We start from the raw sequence: 6637 nt of genomic DNA, 5'->3' as shown, positions 1-6637 counted from the left end.
GTTCTTTGCTCCTACTATACCAGTTTATTTGGTCATGGTTTAGTAGAGAAAGTGTTTTGGTTTTTAAGATTGGAGTGCAGGAAAAAGTTCTTCGGCTAAGAGTTAAAAAGCTAAATTTCTTTGAGACTCTGGGGATAGAGATAAAATACCAGAATTTCACAAGTTCAATCTTAAAGACAAGTGTGCTCGATATCACACAGGTCTGGTGTGACCCTGATCAGAGTTATTCTGATCTGAAAATTTTGGCGTTTAAGGCATTAAGATAATTGCCTGAGTTGTTCATGGAGTTTTTCATCAGTATGTTTGAAACCATTAAATACAATGACGATGATCATAAAACTCTGTTTCTGAAAACACTAAATGAACAATGCCTGGAAGGAGAATTTTGTGATATTGCTATTGTGGTTGAAGATGTGAAATTCAGAGCACACAGATGTGTTCTTGCCGCCTGCAGCACCTACTTTAAAAAGCTTTTCAAGAAGCTTGAGGTAGATAGCTCTTCAGTAATAGAGATAGATTTTCTTTGTTCTGATATATTTGAAGAGGTCCTGAACTACATGTACACAGCAAAGATCTCCGTGAAAAAGGAAGATGTTAACCTAATGATGTCATCCGGTCAGATTCTTGGTATCAGATTTTTGGATAAACTCTGTTCTCAGAAGCGAGATGTATCTAGTCCCGATGAAAATAATGGCCAATCAAAGAGTAAATATTGCCTCAAAATAAATCGCCCCATTGGAGATACTGCTGATGCTCAGGATGATGATATGGAAGAAATCGGGGATCAGGATGACAGTCCTTCAGACGACACAGTAGAAGGCACCCCCCCAAGTCAAGAGGACGGCAAGTCACCTATGACTACACTCAGGGTTCAGGAAGCAATTTTGAAAGAGTTGGGGAGCAAGGAAGTTCGAAAAGTAAATTGCTATGGTCAGGAAGTAGAATCCATGGAGACCCCAGAGTCCAAAGATTTGGGGTCCCAGACCCCTCAAGCCTTAACATTTAATGATGGAATGAGTGAGGTAAAAGATGAACAGACACCAGGCTGGACTGCTACCAGTGACATGAAGTTTGAGTACTTACTTTATGGTCACCATCGGGAGCAGATTGCCTGTCAAGCATGTGGTAAGACATTTTCTGATGAAGGCAGATTGAGGAAGCATGAGAAACTTCACACCGCAGACTGGCCATTTGTATGTGAAATGTGTATAAAAGGGTTCACCACCCAGGCCCACCTGAAGGAACACCTAAAAATCCACACAGGGTATAAGCCTTACAGTTGTGAGGTGTGTGGAAAATCATTCATTTGTGCCCCAGACTTAAAGAAGCATGAGAGAGTTCACAGTAATGAAAGACCATTCGCATGTCACATGTGTGACAAAGCCTTCAAACACAAGTCCCACCTTAAGGACCATGAAAGGAGGCACAGAGGTGAAAAGCCCTTTGTGTGTGGCTCCTGCACCAAGGCCTTTGCCAAAGCATCGGATCTGAAGAGACATGAGAACAATATGCACAGCGAGAGAAAGCAGGTTACCCCCAGTGCCATCCAGAGTGAGACTGAACAGTTGCAGGCTGCGGCCATGGCTGCAGAAGCCGAGCAGCAGTTGGAGACAATAGCCTGTAGCTAGAGGTGGCAGGACCCAAGTGCTACGCCTGGGAAGCCGAGACTGGGACTACATGGATCGTGATCAGCGAACACCAGTTATTATGTTTTCATGGAAATGAATGGAGCAGTGTACTTGCTAGACATAAGGCAGTGTATTGGTTAGGTATTTTTAAAACTTTGTCAAGGAAATTACGTTCCTAAGTTCTGACCAAACCATTTCAGTGTCCTGTCTAGTGTCTATTGTTGCCAGTAAGCTCCCCTCCCCTTCTTTTTTATGATTTTAATTTGAGAACTCTTGTGTCCAGTTTAGAGGTGAGAGACTTCTGTTCTATTTTTAATCCTCTACACTCGCATTGTGAGTGCACTGCACAGAGTAATAATCGAGTAAATTGATTTCTTAATTGTCATAGTCACATGTGACTTATGGTCAAAACAGCAGTTTGAATAACTTAATAAACGTTCTTCATACAGACCCAGAAAATGCTGGTGGGTGATTGACCAAGAACACTGCGCAAGTGTGAAACCAAGTTCTGGAAATGCAGAATGGTATTAGATTTATATTTGGTTTGTTCACTTTTTCTGTCACTGTTTTACCTTGTTTTTGTGCACAGGTAATAATTGCTTTGCTGAAGTGTTTCTTCATCCATTTCCATTGCCCCATGTCTACCCCCAAAGCTGTAGTCATACGTACTACATCATCCTGTGAACACACAGGATGCTGGTGCTTAGGGCTGGCTTCACAGGTTCCTCTTTTGGGGGCATTGTCCTTCTGCAACAAAAGGAGTTTGTGGAGTAGACCAGTGGTGAGAGGAGTAAAAGCTCTCAGAGACAAGGTTTTCATATGTGCAACAATTCCAAGACTTATTAGATCAAAATAATTCTTAATTGATTTTGAAATTGGATTTATATTTAGGTTCGAAATTAGGACAAGAAACATTTGTGTGGCTTAATGGAATGTCATCCAGCTTTTAGGCTCTCTGTGGCACATGATTTATTCATAAAAGAGATGCAATATGCTTGCTTAAATTAATAAATTTAAAAATCTTCTAAGTGTAAATAGTAGTGTTAGTCTTATGTATTTCAAGTAAAAGCAGATGGCTGCACCTTTTTTGCACATTGGATTAAAGTAACTTCCATGAGCAACAAACATCAGACTGTTTTTAACCAATATTAAAGATTGTGAGACCAAATGTTTGTTATTGAAGTATATTTCATCACTGGTTACAGTTTAAATAGGAATTGATTGCCTTTTATTAGCTGTAAATCAGAATTATAAATTCTGTTTCAGATTTGGTGTACTAAATGTTCTTTTAACCATTTCGTTAGGAATATATTGAAATGCCAACAATAGTTTGAATTATGTTCTGTAAGAAAGTATTAGTCAATTATTTTAGAATATGTACAATTGTAGAAAATGACAACTGTTAAAATTCATGTTTGGTTGCTAGAATTTTTTTTAAGTACATTAAAGTAATTTCATTTAATAGCTTGTTACATTAACACCTGTAATGACTATTGTGGGAGAAACTTTATTTTTTAAATTGGTGTATATGTTCTGCCCGAGATTGTAGGATGAAGATGCTACTTTAAAAGAAATTATTTATTGGTAAAAATGTTTAATTTAGTTTAAAATTAATTTAATTTTTTTCTTGAAAGTTGTTTATTCTGTACTAAAAGTAGTCCTGTCACTGTGTTTATATGCTGTTAGTAGAAGGGGAACTGACTGCTGTTCCAAGGCTGTTTTAACCAAAGCAAAGGAAAAATAATTTAACATCTTGTTGATAGCTACTTCAACAAACCATATTTTGGGCCTTCATTTTTGTATATAAAAGAAAGTATACTTCTATCATTCCTGTTTTCATTTTTTTCATAGCAATCTTTCACACACCCAGGTTTCTTCCAAAATATGCTTTCTATACTCTTAATCATGGTTTTATAGAATTGCAAGTTTAACATGGGAATGACACCCATTAAAACCACAGAATCATGGCAGTACCCCCCAAAAGAGAAAGTTTAATTTTCAGATCTTTATTTGTATTGTGCAGGTATTTGTCATTTGGCCTATTTTGCATGAGAAATATATTTCTGTTACAATTTCTACCACTGGTATTGGGTTCCTATATGTATTTGGGTGCATGTTTTCTTTGTGTTCTTTTAGTGGCAGCAGAGTCATAAACTGACAGCTGTTCTGCTTGCTGAGACCTGGTTAGTAACTGCCTTTCTTCACATCCGTCTGGCTGTAATAATCTCCTGGATAGTGAAACCATCATGTTAGATTCTTCTCTCTAACGTATTAGGGAGTTAATTCTGAAATGTGCTCACCCTGCATCTGCTACATACATGAGAGGAAGGGAAATTCTAAATGTCAATATTACTCCCTTTTCACTGCTACTTTTTCTGTTTGTATAAAGAGAATGTCCATAAACTTGATGTTAACTTTTGTACTCAACTTGCATTGTACTGGTACTGATGAAGAAAGAGATTTGGGGAAGTTTAACTGAAGGGCAATGTGTTAGCTTTGTGTTACTATAGAAACATCTGAGATGTTCAACTGATGAGAAGTTTTGCTTTGGTGGTTTCAATCCATGATCAGTTGGCCCAGTTGTTTTGGGCCCATGGTGCCATATCAAAAGAACATGTGGTAGAACAAAGCTGCTTATCTCTGGCCAGAAAGCTAGGAAGAGGAAGATGCCCTTCAAGGGCATGCCCCCAAAGACCTGAAGACCTCACACTAGGTCCCATGCAAAGTTCCACCATGACCCAGTAATGTCATGAGCTGAAGTCCAAGCCTCCAACAGATGCACTTTTGGAGAACATTTAAAATCCAAACTGCAGCAGGTATTTTGCCTCTGTTAACTTACTCATTAATTTAAAGTGTTTGGAAATTACGGAAGTGCTATCAAATGAACTTGATACTAACTTCTGTTTTGTTGGAGGAAAAGATTGAAATGAGAGAAAATGATGTAAGTGTATGTAGTTTCCAATTAAATGGATTATACTGTAACTCAAAAAAAAAAGATTATACTATTAAGTGAGCAACAGGGTAAAAGGACGACTATTATTTAAAACCTTAGCAAAAATCAAGGTAAGAGACAGTGGCTTGGATTACAGGATATATTTGAACACAGTTTATTATTGGACTGAATAAGTGTTATGAAAGAAAGAGAAAAGACAAGGATAACTCCAAGATTACTGCTGAGGAACTCCTAAAGCAGGGCCACCACTCACTGGAATAGGAAGAACAGGATTGGGGGAATAAAACAAAAGTTTGGTTTTAGAGAAAACTTTACATTTATGTATATTATTCATTCAAATAGAGTTGTTTAGTAAGTGATTAGAAATGAATATGGAGTTCAAGGGGAAGAAGACCCAAGCTGGAGATATAAATAGGAAGCATATAAGTGGTATTTTAAGCAATGACACTAGATGAGATAACCAAGGTAGTGAGTGGAGATGGAGAAAATGTCTGAGGATTGATCTTAGACCCTGAGACATAAATAAATGAGGAAAATAAGAAAGAACCAATGTTTAACATTAGGTTTGGCTAAATGTTGGGCACAATTGACCTTGACAAGAACAGGTTGGTAGAGTGGTGAAGGTCAAACCTGCTTCAAGTCAGGCATGATGGCCACATGGCTGTAATCCCAACAGCTCCAGAGGCTGAGGCAGGAGGATTGTGAGTTTAAAACCAGCCTCAACAACTTAGCAAGGCTCTAAGCAACTCAGGGAGACCTTGTCCCTAAATAAAAAACAAAAAGGGCTGAGCATGTTTCTCAGTGGTTAAGTGCCTCTGAATTCAATCTTCAGTATTTAAAAAAAAAAAAAAAAACCTTCTTCAAGTGAGTTCAACAGAGTAGAGAAGCTGGAGACCATGAATATGAGGGGGTTTTGTTGCAAAAAAAGAACTACAGAAATTGTGGGATAGTTAGATGGCATAGAGTCAATAGAGGTTTTTTTTGTTTTGTTATTTAAGATAGGAGATATGTCATTTTTATATGCTAATGGTAATGATTCATTTAAGAGTCAATTGCAGGTGAAAAAGGATAATTACTGAAATAATACCCTAGGGCAGAAAGAGGAAAAGGGAACCAATGGAAGGATTTACCATAAATTGGAGTGAGGTGATCACTGTTAGAGGAAAGGAACTTGTACAATATGAGTACTATGCAAGTTTGTTGACTGATATGGCAGAGGGAGAATGCCAACATTTTATTATTAGAGTTGTATCTACTTTATAAGCATTTAAGAATAAAAATTATTATCTAAGAGTGAGGATCTTGTAAATAGTATTGGAAGTAAGGGAAGATAAGATATGGATTGAGTTAACAAAGACAAGATAATTAGCTATGTAAATGTAGCAAATTTAAAGTAAGACTGGGTAGCATAATTGAGTATTCTGTATTAAGCCAGGTTCAAATGCTAGCATAAATTTTATTTAAGATTAGGGAGGGAGAGAGGTAGGATTGAAGGAGTTAGGGTATATGTAAGAAGTTATTATAATGACAGGCCATAAATCTAAGCTGTATAATAATTAAGGAATTAAGAACATGATAAGATGCATGAAGATATGGTGGTTAATGTATTAAATATTGTGATGAAAAGAATGATTGAGAATTGGAGTCGCCAAGGAAATCAGCTGAAAAAATAAGAAGATATATTGGAGAGTGGAATACTTTTAATTGAGATTATCAAGGAACAAGTGCAAGTGTTAGTAATGACAAAGTCAGCAATGTAACAGTAATGGATGGCTGAGAGGGAATAAAGGACAAGATCAATGGAAGATACAAGATCAAGTAACTGAGAAGTCAGGGTACCGGAAGGGTTGCTACAATACTGAAATAATGAGAATTATGATAGGAAGTGCAGTAAAGAGAGTCATTGAGGCAGGCCTAAAATCTTCAATAAATGAGGGGTTGAGATCTACAATAAGGAGGTGGTACATCTATCTAATGACATGAATTTTAGATAGGATCAAGGTCTAGGACACAGAAAAGGACAAGAGGACTTTTAGTCCCCCACTGGGAAAATGCA

At 37.3% G+C, this 6637-nt stretch overlaps 1 pseudogene; it reads left to right on the top strand.

Annotated features, from left to right (window-relative positions):
• The first annotated feature begins 281 nt into the window (after positions 1-281).
• On the top strand, positions 282-1628 carry LOC143389617 (zinc finger and BTB domain-containing protein 14 pseudogene; annotated as a pseudogene).
• Positions 1629-6637: the final 5009 nt, after the last annotated feature.

This window comes from Callospermophilus lateralis, unplaced genomic scaffold (genome assembly GCF_048772815.1).
Source record: "Callospermophilus lateralis isolate mCalLat2 unplaced genomic scaffold, mCalLat2.hap1 Scaffold_63, whole genome shotgun sequence".
NCBI classification, from domain to species: Eukaryota; Metazoa; Chordata; class Mammalia; order Rodentia; family Sciuridae; genus Callospermophilus; species Callospermophilus lateralis.
This window is presented reverse-complemented; position numbering and strand designations above follow the sequence as displayed.